The 14861-nt window shown below is 45.5% G+C and overlaps 1 protein-coding gene across 2 annotated transcripts in view; it reads right to left on the reverse strand.

Moving 5' to 3' along the window:
• AXIN1 (axin 1) overlaps nt 1–14360 on the reverse strand; it is a 271337-nt gene extending 256977 nt beyond the window's left edge. Inside the window, exon 1 of one of the 2 annotated variants that reach the window (XM_078662899.1) lies at nt 14225–14360. The gene's annotated coding sequence lies outside the window, so the exon portion shown is untranslated. The remainder of the gene's footprint in view (nt 1–14224) is intronic. The other variant, XM_078662900.1, reaches the window with a different exon arrangement.
• Between the last annotated feature and the right edge of the window lie 501 nt (nt 14361–14861).

The raw sequence follows: 14861 nt of genomic DNA on the forward strand, positions 1-14861 counted from the left end.
CACGCGCACACACACACGTATGTATATTTGCATCTGCTACTATCAAACCTTTTCAATGGTAATAACGTTTTTATCTGTATTTATAAAAAGATTATACAATAATGATTGTACAAGTTGCTGACAATACATCATTGCTTACAAAACAAGACACTTAAATTCGATCAATAAAAAAAAACACACCTACACATTTTTCCAAAAGCATACCAAAATAGTAGTTTCCTCTACATATTCAGTAGCTTGACTTAGCACATTGTCTCATCATTACTACCGCTTGAGAACCAAGAAAAATAGTCTTAAAGCTCCCCATCGAAGGTGCAGAGGCAAGAAGAGAAAGAGGTCACAGGATAGTACAGGAAAGGCAGGTACACCACAATGGTCAATGCCAAACCTTTTTTGTAACTGTAATCCTCCACATATCATACTAAGACAAATCATGACATGGGAGATCAGGCAGAAATCTACACAACAGTGGAAAATCTTGCTAGACAGATGGATACAAACAAAGATCAATCTCTGCAAGACCTACGGTTTCATACTATCAGGTATAACAGTGTCAAAATGTTGCCCCCATTTGTAGCTTTGAACTTAGCAAGGCTCCAGATAGAGATTATCCCCACCCTCCAAATGTTCAACCAACTATTGGGTCTTGTCCACATTATCAGTAAATAACATACATACCGTGCCCTAGGTCCAGAAGGCAGGTCTCCTATATTGAGTTTGAGGGATAAATCTGATAAGAATCAGGATAATCGTGCCTCCAAGCTCAATGCAGCCTCCCTTAGGAAAACACTGTCTGATGCCAGGATTGCACAAGGTCATTATATCTATACCAAATCCATAAACCGAGTCACAAGATCCTGTATGTTCCTAGAGCCTTTAAAAATATACTTCACTTGTGCAGATAAGGGGCACTAAAGGAAAATCAAGTGAGCACCAAAAAAGGTCCCAATCACATCCTCACATCCATGGCATCCTCGGGGGAGGGGGACCCCAAAATCTTCAAGGTCACCACCCTTCTTGCAGTAGGACAAGAACACTGCTCCTGAAACAACTTGTTAAATCCACTTAAGCCCAGACGTTAAAGTCAGACACACTTGTCTGTGTTTTCAACTTCTGAAGACTGTGGTACATTGCTGCTAAAAAAGCCTCAGTACCAGTAAACATAACTTTCAATTTCCAGATCCTCAACTTCACAGCACATATAACCTTCTCCCCTATATTGTGCTGCACAGTGATGGATCACAGAGCAGCTAGCATTACCTCCAGGCCCTCAATACTTAAGCAGTCACTCAGTTATCAGCTCTGTTAACTTAAGACCCTTTCTGCTCGTTTGCAGGAACGAGGGGAGACTAGTTCCACTTCCTCACCATGGACTGTCTTTCAGATGTTTTCAATAAAATGCCTCATTTCTCCCACTCTACAGTTCAGGTGTGGCACCAGCACACAGAGGTGAGTACCACTCCCTTCAGGAGGTGCAATCCTGTATCAGGCCCTTCTCTCATCAAGGGTCCACATGCAACCACAAATCATGGTGACCTCAAGAGAGCCATATGATGTCAATGGCTTCTGTACTGTAGCCAGCCAAGCCCACGTCAAAATTGCATCCTTCAAACAGAAGTGGTCATCCTGGAAACTGCGGAGGGCTAGATGGGGAGCCTTTCGACATTCTATAGGGTGCTCACATAGGGCAAAAGTAGAAACTGAAAATCCCAACTGCCACTACGATATTGCCACTTCTCATGCAGTCGGATACGCAAGCCTTAGCGGCCCATGAACAAGCCTGTCTTCCTGGAATAGGAGGCGCAAATCAACAATAACGACATAGGGGGCGTGGCCAAGCCGCCAAACATAATGGCCACGGGGCTTGAAGCTCTGCTGGCAGCCCGCAGATCCGAGACCCTTTCGGGCGTGTGTGGTGGACGAGTATGCATGGATGGTCTGTGGTAAAGGTGCCTGGACTGTGCAGCTAAGCGACGGAGAGAGTGAACCATTGCAGAATCCTGGAGGAGTAAACTCAAGTGCCTGGCTAGAGGGATAATGGCAGCCTACGAGGGCGGAGTACGCAGCACTCGATTGATGGAGGGAAAGCACATCAGGGTCGCTGTCAGGAAGATCACCGCAACCGCTGTGGGCCGAATAGCAGAGTAAACCAAGCTGGGGCCAGCACCGACGAATGGAGAGAGGATCCCTTGGACAGGAAAAAACATGATGACACTGCGCCCCAGTGGAGATCTGGGAAAGGTGAGCTGCACGGCCCGGCCGGCTTAGAGCACGACCAGAGGGCCTTGTGCCTGTAGCGCGGCAGCACTAATTCAGGCGGAAGAGACTGGCACAGTGCGAGGCAGCAGGGCCCAGCTTGGACCTGTGATACCAGAGACTCTGGGGCCGGGTCAGGCCCTGAAGAGGCGAGAGGTGCCCTACTCTGCTGTGAAAAATAAAAAAACAAAATCCGGAACTGAGAACGCGGGGCCGCACCTGGCATTGCCGGCCGCTGGACCACTGGCTGGGGGTAGCGGTTAAAGCAAACAGCGAGGCACAGGGTGCGGGTCTCCAGCGGGCCCCCCACCCACCACCAAAGATCCGGAGCTCAGCCCGGGGCGGTCACTGGCTGGGCCGTACTGAATGCCCCTGCCAGCAGCTGGGGACCCAATACTGTGCAATGATGTTGGTTTCTAGCTGGAGAAGCATGGCTAAGAGGAACCCCAAGCAGTGCAGGTTACTTTTCGACATGGCCAAAGACAAGACTACTACTGCCCAAGCAGACAAAGTCCAGGACATCGCCATGACGCCAGGGGAAGAGTTGTAAAGATCGAGTGCTGAGCTTTTAAAGGAACTGCGGTCCGGCTTCTAGGCACTGGACAGCAGGTTCAACGCTTTGGACACAATGCATGAGAGCCTGGAGAACCAAAAGCGAAGACTAGAAGCAGTGGAGGGCAAGGCTTTGAACTTAAGAGGACAACGCAGCACAAATATCTAAACAAGCATTGGCATAGCCAATAGGTCTCGCCTTTAGGGCCTTATTAGTGTTTAGCCATGCCGCACATTATCCTGGGTGCTGTGCCGCTAGGGAATGAAGAGATTAACAATTACTACACACTGGATTATGCAGTCTGATTCAGGAATACATGCTTGCACAGGGAAACATTTATTGACACATACTAAGAGATGCCTTGCTTTCAGAAATATCACAAGCACCGACAATCTGCCATAATGTGAAAAATCTCAAATCCTAAACAAATGCCCTGCCATTGCAAATGCCATAAGGAGACATGTCAAGATGGCTGACTGATTAAGCACTCTCTGCTGGCTTCTGCATTAAGTGTTCGGGAAGCCTTGGGCAGTATGTAGCCCTTTGTGTTATATGGCATGCACAGAACTCCCAGACAGTAGTAGCTTATGTATCTTATGTAACAAACAACCACTGACAAAGCCAATAGTCCTGGCTTGTTGTAGGTAATCTTACTTATTGTATTATATATCTGTCAAAATACCAGTCGGGCGGCACACTATGCTAAGCACAGATTTGTAGGTTATTCGTTTTAAGACACGCCCCCAATTGCATTGGCCATGCCCCTTTGAGACCCCCCCCCCCCCACACACACACACACAGTTTTTTCATCCCACTTAAAGCCCTGGCCCAAGACAAAAGTTCCTCTAAAAACTCAAACACACAGAAACCGCTTCCTACAAAGAATAACTAGTACAACACTGCAACTACTATGTGGTTGAGAGAGGAAATTAACTTTAGGGGTTACTGGGAGTATGTTTTTGTGATCGGGATGGTGGTCTCGGGCAGGCGATAAAGGCGGCTTCTGTAGAAAAACATACTTCTTTTCTAAAAGAGATTGCTTTGACTGATAGTGCACTAAACTACGGGGTGCTAGGACACGCCTTACATGCAGCATGAGTTTTTATAAAATAAAAAACACAGAATAGCATATGATTAGCCTTTGCGTGAAGAACTCTGACCCGCCCAGGACTGCCCACGCTCCGCCAAATTAACAGCCAGTTGATGAACCAAACAAGAAAGAAAGGACTCTAAATGAGTGTATTTTGCCTTAATTTAATTCAGTGTCAAGTTATGGGAACGAGAGCAAGCAGTTGCAAAGTAAGTTCTTACAAGAGGAAGTAATTACACTGTCTATCACTGCAAGGAAACTGCCACAGAGGAACTTCTATATTGCTTGCTTCAAAATAGGACCCCGAAAGCGAGCACAGCTTCCTCTCATGCTGCTGTTTGTTGCTGTCCCTTATATGACTCCGGTGACCACTGGCACCTTCCACCTCCCAAAAGCCCCCAGGGTGGTCTGCCAGGGCCTTTACCTTCCAGTGGAAGACACCTAGCCGCTCCAATTCTGCCACGCTCACAGACCGGTTGAGCTGCAACCAATGTGGCTGCGTCTAGTCCTCCGAGGACTTCTCCATGTACCACGCTTCCACCATCTTTGCAGCTCTTATATTTTTTTCCCAGTCCGACATTGGGTGTCACAAATGGTTTAAGCTCTCCTGTCGGATCTATATACAGGGATTTAAGTGGGATCGGTCCTTCTGGGTCTCAAATCTCAAAACATGGCCCTATATTCATGTCCTTAATATTACTGGCAAAAACACTGATCTGATTACTGATTTTTTTTTGTAAAACTGATTTAGTGCCTGTTTACATTCCACAGGTTTTACTAAATCTTGCATTCCTTAAGCATTTTAGCTATTTCCAGCATATTGTGTTTCTTTTCGTGTAGCCTATTACTCTTTTACAGTGCATACTTTATTTATACTATTGTTGTCAATGCGATGTCTTTATTTTAATATCACCCTCACTTTTCACGTCACGCTTATTGTCACTTATTGTGAGAGCACCTGAATACTACTGTTTTGGAAGAAACATCTGTCATATACTAACCTACCTGCCCTTCTTTATATTACGTACCGCTCCCTTTAACCCCTTCGATGCTCATGACGAGCTGAGCTCGTCATGAGTTGTGCCGCTCGCATGCTCATGAGGAGCTCAGCTCGTCATGTAACGCGTTTTTTTGAAAAAAGCCGCACAGGGCAAAAATGACCGCAGCACGCATGCGGTTAAGAATTAGTTTCCTACTCTCAATCATAGTGCCCCCCACAGGGTCACTTCTGAATGGACCTTTAGGCCACACCAGAACCTTGATTTCCCAAAATAGCACTAGAAAGGAGCCGGCGGCGCTGAGCCTCCCTGCCTGGTCACGAGTGTACCAGTCAGCTGACCACAGCAATAATACACTCACTGCCAGACAGCAAGCGCACCATAGAGGCACTCAGTCCTACACAAAGTGTGAGCCCCTTTCACATTCACCCCGAACACATCAAGCTTTTTACACAGGAATATAGATTGTCAAAACAGTTGCAATGGAAGGGAGACATAACGGTATAATAAGCCGTTTTAGCCTGTGACTTGGATCTGGACATTGAAAGTGGCAAATACAATGTTTAAAAGGCGAAGAGTTTCTAAGTAGGAATATATAACTTTGCGTGACTGTGATATAGATCCTCCTCTCGTGGCAAAAAATGCTGAAACCTTGCCTGCAATGATCAAAGAAGCGCAGGCACACTAATTAAAAACAGATGGGTCGTGCGCGCCGCTGCTGGCTCCTGAGAGCAAAACGCTCTGGGAGTAAACATTTCACAAGAAGCTGGGACCTCCACACGCCGTTGGCCAATTGCGTACTAAAGCCAGATGCAAGGGCCAATCGCATGTGAGCACCACACACGAACTGCTACACACGCTGAAGTGATTCCAAGAGGTTGAGTTCCTATGCAGCGCATGCGCACTGCCATAGGCTCAACCTAAAAGGTGGAAAAGCTGGAAAGGCAAGTCAAGACGCTAGCCATGAAGACCGAAGATTTGGAGGCAAGAGGGTGGAGGAATAACCTGCGCACAATGGGAGTGCCGGAGTCAACGAATAGTGGACGGCTTGACCATTTCATTGAACGGCTGCTCACAGAGCTGTTCGGATCCGAATACTTCACCTCCACAGGTCGCTGTGGCCGCGTCCGAACCCGGGCCTCCCACCTGCACAATAATTGCAAGGTTGCTGAACTTCAGGGACCAGGACACTGCGCTCAAGCTAGCGAGGCAAAAGGGCCCACTAAAATGGCAGGGCTCAGGCCGGTCTTTGTTTCCTGACTTTACAATCATGGTTCAAGAGGCCCGTCGCAAGTTCTTTGGAGTCAAAGGTATGTTGCGCAACCTAGGCCTCCAATACGGATTGTTATATCCGGCGAGGATGCCGGTCGACATACAGGTGAAGGCACGCTTTTTTGACAACCCAACGGAGGTGCAGATGTTCTGCTGGGCATTTTCGGGGTCGCAACATAATGACTGACGTGGATCACAGAGTAGGTCTCAGTCTAAGCTCCACTCCAATGCCAGTATGGACCTATTGCTGAATGGGCAGCCTGATGGGAGGACATTACTGACCTCCAATCCACAGATAGGTTTGCCTTGACTCTGTTACTGTTAGATCTATGCAGCCTGGCAGGGTAATAAATGTTGGACACTATGGCATCCTACCGCACACAAAGACATGTACAAACTGCTCTTTCAGACAGCGGGGGCTGAAGTAGCGTTGTCGCACCCCCAGTGAAGTTCACAGTAGTGAGATATGTTTAGCCTTAGATGGCCTTGGGAAGTTGAGCAAATGTTACTGTTATCATTTTGGGGTTTTGCTGAGTGGTCATCCTCTTGGCATGGGAGGGGGAGATGAATTACGTGTTACCCTTAAGATGGGGATGGACGTACAGTGGGGGTATCAGGCTTGTGTAGCACAACATCTGTCAAATTGATTTTACTGAGTCAAACGTACGATGACAGCGACCAATGTTAGAGCCTTCGCAGACTTTGTGTTCATGACGGAAATGCCAGCAGGTGATACAATACATGCTGAGACACACAGTGGATGTGGCAACGCACAGTGGATGTGGTTTTTCTGCAGGAAACGCACCTGTCGCACACCTGGGCATCCACACTGGGGGACAGAAAGCTTTTTCTCCAGCTACAGCTCATATGCGCGGGGGTGAACACCTTGATACGCAAAAACCTGGTGTTTAGACACTTACACACAGTGGGAGACCATATGGGGCGCTACTTGTTGGTGCTGGGGGTGATCTTGGGGCACCGCATTCTACTGGTCAATGTATATGCTACAAATGTTGAAGACCCAGGTTTCTGTCATGAATTGCAGAAGCAAATTGCCCGGTTGGACGCAGACCAAATACTAATTGGGGAGATATGAATACAATATTAGTCCCTACACTAGACCGCACATCCAGGGCACCCCCAGAAGAAGCCCAGATCCCGCGTAGCCATGGGTGACCTCTGCGAACAGTACTTGCTGCAAGATTCTTGCCGACTGCGTAACCCCTCTGGCCTGGCATACACGTATTATGCAGCACAATCGAATACATGGACATGGCTGTACTGGCTGATGTCCCGAACGATGCCCCCCTGGCTACGAAACATGGAACACATGCCCCGCACACTATGGGATCAATCACCCGTGATTTTGAAACATAGTATCCCTGGGGGGAGGCATAGAGAGACAGTGGTGGTTCCCAGAACGGGCCTTGAGGGATCCTGTTTTCAGTAGTGAACTCGGACAGGCAATATTAGAATACTTCAAATAAAAAACACAGGATCGGTTCCGCACCTCGCCACATACTTGAGGGTGGTCTGCATATCCAAGGGAGCAGATATATAAGACGTGATTTCTGTAACACACTCTCCTAGTTAAGAAGAAACACTTGCGCGCCTAGAAACATGCTGATAGGCTCGCTCAGACATACCTAGCCAAAAGGGCGACACTATTAGCAGAGTTCCAGGAGGCAGCAGACAGGGAAGCCCACCAACTGAGTAAATATGTCACAGCAAGAAAGTATGGAGAAGGGGAAAGCTCAGGGAGGACCCATGCTCTTCTGTTACAGCTGTCACTGGGGCAATCATACACAACGGGCATATGCAGGTTACAGAATAAATATATAACCAACACCCCAGTATAAAATGCGTATTGGTGAGGTACTACACAGAATTATACGCTACCAGGCATACAGAAGTAGAGGAAGAAATTACCAAATATTTGTAGAGTTTAGCTATGGTGTGGCTTACGTCTCCCCAGCAACAATTTCTGAGCAAGCTCTTCTCTGTTGAAGAGGTCAAGCAAGCCATAGACATCATGGATGGAAGTAAAGCTCTGGGGCCGGATGGATACACAGGGGCTTTTTATAAGACATTTAAGGAGTTATTGGCACTACAGCTGCTGGAGGTCTATGTGGAGGCAGTGGAGGAAGGTATTCTCCCCCCATCGCTACAAAGCCATTATTGTGCTGCTACTCAAACCTGGGAAGGACCCATTACAAATCAAATCGTACAGGCCACTGTCGTTATTACATTTTGATATGAAAATTCTAGCTAAAAATGATTGCAACCCGACTGTCGCTGCTAATGGAGAAAATAATATCACCTGCACAAGCGGGGTTTATTCCTCGCAGGTCTACTGCATTAAACTTCTGCACGTTCTTTTCCATACTGCCTAGAATAGCGCCCTCGGTGCCGGCGATTGCTGCACTGTTAGACGCGGAAAAGGCCTTTGACTCGCTAGAGTGGTCCTTTCTCAGAGCTGTGCTACGCAGGATGGGGTTTCCAGCTGGGTTCACTTCTCTAATCGATCTACTATATATCCGGCCCTCCGCTCGAATAAGGATAAACGGCATAACAACCCAATAGTTTGAGATAATGCGGGGCACCAGGCAGGGATGCCCCCCGTCACCACTTTTATTCATTATTGGCATGGACCCATTAGTGAGGCGCTTACAAGAAAACCATATGCCTAGGGGACTACAATTTAATACTGGTCATGTACTGATGTCACCCTGTGCAGACGATAATATACTATATGTCAGGCACCGCTTTGAGAATCTAGCTCCGTTGCTCCGCGAGTTCTCCCGATTAGGGGAGTTCTCTGGTGTACATATTAATTGGTCAAAATCAGTGGCATTCCCATTGACGGATGTACGAGACCGTGAATGTGAAGGGTTTCCATTAACTTGATGTGACACTGAGACTCGGTATTTGGAAATAATGCTACACAAGGATAGTGAGCAGATAGTGTGGCTTAATTTAGGCCCAGCACTGGAACGACTGAAAACTCAAATTGACAGATGGATTGCCCTGCCACCCTCCATGGCTGGCAGAATTGCAATAATTGAAATGGTCATACTACCAAGGCTTTTATATATCTCTTCCATAATATTCCCATTCCACTTGCTAACTCTTTTTTTTGCCCAGTTACATACCCTCCTGTCATAGATGGTCTGGGGAGGACGGCAACCACCTAAAGGGTGGGATACTCTAATGCTACCATATGAAAAGGGAGACCCAAACATGCAGCTTTACTATCTGGCAGCGAATTGCAGCTATGCATGGCATTGGTATCACCCAGACGCCAGATTGCCATACAAAAAACCCGAGATGGACCCGAGATGGACGGCTCCAGTGCTGCGGCGACAGTTATTGCTAGCCAGATTGCCACACGATAAAGTGGATAACCAAACCGTGTCAAACACCTGTTGGGCCTGGAGGAAAATGCTACGAGTGACAGGGGGTGCAGAACGAAATGATTCCCAAATCTTACTGATTGATAACCCCTGGGTGCCCATCACATCTGAGCCACTTGCCAAGCGCACAATGCGGAGTTTGGGGTTATATACATTTGGGGATGCTTTCTCTGGGGGTACATTTACCACAGAGGACGCGCGCTTCACTGGTGCTACACTTATGGACCTGTTTGTACTGACCAGACTTCAAAATGCGCTGCGGAGTCGAATATCTTCCTATCCCCTAGAGCCAGACAACTTTACACTGTTAAAACTACTCATATCTGATACTGTAGGGGGGCAGACTAGTGTCCAGACTATCCTATGCTGGGTGAGCACATGCCGACACGTGACAGTAAGCTTAAAGTCGCATGGGAGGCGGATCTGGGACACCCCATTTCCGATGACATATGGAAAGAATGCTGCACTCATACCTGTAAGGTCTCTGGGAATTAGAGACATGAGCTGCTACATTATTAATACCTGCTCAGGGTGTATATGACACTGACTAAAATGGCACACATTGACCCTTCCCGCACTGCAAATTGTCCCAAATGCCGGGCTCCAGATGCCGACTACATACAAATTACATGGAAATGTACTAGAGTGGCGGAGTACTGGTCACACATATTTCAAGAGCTGCAGCAAATGACAAACCTCACAATTAGGCCGGCTCCACTGCTGGTATTACAGGGTTACATCGCTGAGATCCCCAAGGTAATGAGTAAATTTGTCGGCATAGCATTCCTCATAGCCAAAAGAGAACTGGCCATTCATTAGGGGCGCAGGAGCACACCAACCGTTTAACAATGGCTTAAAAGTTTAATGTAATGTGATACTAACAGTGGGCTGTTTACTGAGCTACAGCCATTGTATCCAGGCCGAAGGACATTTGGCAACCGCTGAGAGACTACTTACGTGCAAGGGCACAGGATAACAGCAGCCAATGGGCATGATGTACCAACATGGCGGGCGAGGGTGGGAACAGGGCTCGGGGGAGAAGGCAAGTGCAGGACAGGAATGATGCTCTGTCGTTAATTATGTCTAAGGGGTGGCAAAGGGGAAGAATCAGGCACTGCACTGTGAGATGTATTGCAGTCAGTGACTAATGAACACAAAGTTGTAGTCTAGCACTGTTACATATGTGAAATGACTGTAATGGTGTTGTAGTGAACAATGTGTCAAAGGTACTGCTGCACCGATGCTTGTGATCTCACTGTCATAAAAAATGTATAAAGTAAAACAAAAAATTTAAAACGACGTCAAGCTCATGCCCCTACATCTAAAAATGTAATGAGAGTCCTAGAGGGAACAATGATGTGAAAAAAGGTGGGTATCCGATTTAGGAGAAACAATATGTACAAAATAAGGATGTGTTTACATTCACAAAGATTTGTAGAACAGGTGCCTTTAGGAGAACTGCATATTAGAAACCAGTGTATCACTAATCAGCATTACACGATAACACCCTTGCTTGCGTGTTGCTTATCCAACAGAAGATAGCACGTGTAAAAGATGTTAAGGTTAAGTTACTTGCAGCTGCAGCTTTTACCATTCAGGGGTGGAACCCATGAGGACATCTTAAACAACAATGCAATACAAAAGGAATCACTAAGTTAAGTAGATCAGCATACAAATGTAATATTTGAAGTAGGTTCTCAAAATTAGAGGGATAAGAGTGATGGTCTGGCACAATGCTCTTTTTATCACCTTGCCAAATCACATATTTATCTGCCCGTTTTCTTAAATTAAGTCCATACCAGCCAATGATATCCAGAAAAAATTGAGTTCTGCAATTTCATGCAGCACTGCTTCCTATATTTGGTGAAGTATATTTCTTATTCACATACCTATTTGGTAGAAGATGACCATAGATAGAAGCTATTTTCCCAGTGGGAATCCAAATTGTGCCTGGCTTCAAAAACAACAGCAAACGCAAAACTATACATTTGATAAGTAAGGATTCTGACTGATGTTGGATCTGTCAAAGCGAAAAATCATATTCTGAAAATCATCATGCATACTTGTGGCCTAGTCCCGGTGAACCCAATAAAGCCAATAAAACATAACGAGATAGTTATACACTGCCCAGGGATATGCAAGATAGGAATACCAGTAGAGTGGAAAAGCAATACCCAGATGACATAGTTGAGGGCAGAATTACAACTAATACTGCTGCTTGAGATAAATCACACTCCTCCTCCACCAACTATCCATGGGATACAAACAAAACCAGAATTATTAAAGTGAATAGCTTCCAAGGCGCCTTCCTACCAAAGCACCACCTGTTAGCAGTAGAGGTCAGAACAGTAATAACACTGAGCATAAATCCTAAAGGGGATAGGGGTGAGAACAATTCAGCAAATAAATCATAATCCGCGTGATGCAGGTGAAAGCAGCACTGATACTACAGCAAACTCATCTTTAGGATATCAGCACAGAGACCTTTTTACAACTCCCTGTGAAACCAATAAACCCATTACCCTGTAATGAAGTGGTTATAGACTGCAGCTGGGATATGGGCACTGAAGTTCCAACACTGTGAAAAAACAATACCCAGAGTGTGTAGGTGACACAGTATTATTACTGATGGTGTCCACACTGATGGAAACGTTTTATTGATGTTTTCTGGATTAAATAATGGACGGCAAAATAAAAAAAAGAATTGAGAATACAACAAAAAAGACTCCCTGAAGACTTTTTTTACGTGGGAATTTAAAATGGACTATTAATAAGCATCTTGCTTCTGAAGGATTAATGGACTGCGCGCTCCTTTTGTATAGGTTGTAGTTTTGTTGTAAGTGGCGGTGGTACCACAGTAGTAGAGCGTGATTTGAGCTAAATTACAAATTTCCCAGATTACACACCAGTGTGCACATCTTTTTGCTGTCCTCACTGCTAGTGAGTTGTGTTATTGTCAGTGTTATAATTTGCCAGTCAGCAAAAAAGGTTCCCTCATCGAATTCTTCTCTATCGATACCTTAATAGATTAGTCCTTAATCACAGTAGATTTGAGGCTCATGGGTTTATTATATTAGTTTTGGGCATTTTGGTCTGTATGTTTTGCCCATTTATCAATATTTATTTATATTTGGTTTGTATTTGCATTATTAGGTTGAAACCAGATTGTTTGTCACCATTGTCTAATGAATGTACATTTGGATGCCGTTTTACCTTTTCAGACATCAACATCCATTCATGTAATACAAAATTATGCTAATCTTAAAAGATAAGGGTCGCTGTACAAATGCACGATCTTTAAATGTATTTAACCAATTAAACTTGATTAGAGAAACATGACCGTTAATAAACTCTCTGCTGTCAACGTCCACAGGTACTGGCTTTAAAGTCATGACTGACAGTATTGAGAGTTACCAAAAAGACCACCGAATTTTAGTTGTTTACGGATTTATATACACAGGCAGGAAAACAGGCTCCTTTCGGGTCGTATGTATGTCTATAGATGGAAAACTGCGAGCCTTTGTTCTTCCTAGGACATATTCACATCCAATATTAAAGTTATTGTATTTACTGAGGAGAATAGCGAGGAAAAACTGCAACAGGATATTCAAATAATGTTGCCCAGGATATCACTGCACTATTCCGCAGTCAGCAATTGAAGAATGACCCCCAATTTTAAGTCTGGCAAAAAAAATACCTCAAAAGCTGCCAGTTATGCTTGTTTTTTCAAGGAAGTCAAGCCCCGCTTATATCTCAGTGCCTCCATTATGGAGCTGTTTATTAACTTCTGCCAACATCCGCCTTCTAGCCCAATAAAGTTCAGAGCAGTGCCCTAAAGAGCAAGCCATACAACGAAAAATTGACCACAATTCCAAAACACGCTTTACATAGGGGGAATCACCCCCCTAATCTCCATCAAAGCCTATTGAATCTGGAACTCGCTTCCCCATTGCACCTCCTCTACCCGGATCGTCAAAGCTGACCTCAAATCTCTTCTCTTCCAAAGACACTTTCAGAACTAATACTTTCATTCTCAGGACTCTCTAGGAAGTTCGCTCTTCATTGTAAATTTGTACTTTTTTCCTGTACATGTCTCACCCATGCTTGCTGTGTTGGATTTTGTGTTTGTGTACCCTTCATTTTAAGTCTCCTGTTTATCTTTGTAATGTTCTATTATGTAACACTTTTCTCTTGTAAGGTAACTGGCTCTATTGTACAGAGCTCTGACACCTTCGGTAATGTCCGCGCTTTATAAAGATGCACTAAAAAAATCTCTGCCTCACCTTCATTCATATCCACATACTCATACCCTGTGGCATGCAAGTCCATACGAAGTTCACTCAAACGTGGCGTTTTAGTGTTCTGTTTTTTAATTAATATATTGGGGGGGGGGGGGGGTGCATGGACTTCTTGCGGGTAGAAGGGAGGATACGGGTGAAATGTGGGTGTCAGACTGAACCGATTTCGGAGAGAGCCTAGAATGGGTTGCAGTGACAACAAGCTCCACTGAGCAGACATGAGTGCGCAGCTTTTGCGTTCTGGAACTATCCCTGGAATATATCGCTTTCAGCCTAAGATCAGAGAGAGAAAGGTACAGGGAGCTCCTCCCTTCGATTTTAGTGACCACCTATTTGTTACTTACACGGGCCGTCTGTGAATTCAGCCTGATAGCCGTCCTCCGTTGTTGATCTTTTAACGGATGTCATTTGTCCATAACGTTTGAACTTCCGGGTCGTATAACAACCAATCGCGTAGCTGAACATATTCTGGGAGTGGGAGGTATTACTGATATGTAAGATGCGCTGGGATTGGAGCATTAGGGGCCCCTCAGACAATCATATTTCGAAAAACACAGGAGTAATTAAGTGCTGGTTTGCTGTGATTTGGGAGAGTGTTTTGTAGTTTGCGGGTGTGACACCGTTTGCAAGAAGCGAGATGGCCTGCGACTCATAGGGAGGAACTTTTGGTCGCTCCCCACGTTCCTGGGGCTCAAGCCGGGCCAGCGAGTGTCGTGCGCGGTGAGGGCTGGCTAGATATGGAGTTGCAATTCTTTAAAGCACAGGTGCCATTTCTAGCGTTTACCAGTGCTTAAAATGGGTAGACACTGAATAACCGCACTTCTTCAGTTTGAAAAGGAGAGTGCCTACACGTCTCATTGAGTTTTCAGCCTCTTTACTGGAAAAGTATCAGCAGATCAGATTAGTAAGCACTAGAACTCCGAGATAGCGAGTACCTCCCTGTTAAATCCACAAGGCACATACAAAAGACGATAGAGATAG

The sequence above is a fragment of the Lissotriton helveticus genome, chromosome 10 (assembly GCF_964261635.1).
Source record: "Lissotriton helveticus chromosome 10, aLisHel1.1, whole genome shotgun sequence".
Classification (NCBI taxonomy): Eukaryota; Metazoa; Chordata; class Amphibia; order Caudata; family Salamandridae; genus Lissotriton; species Lissotriton helveticus.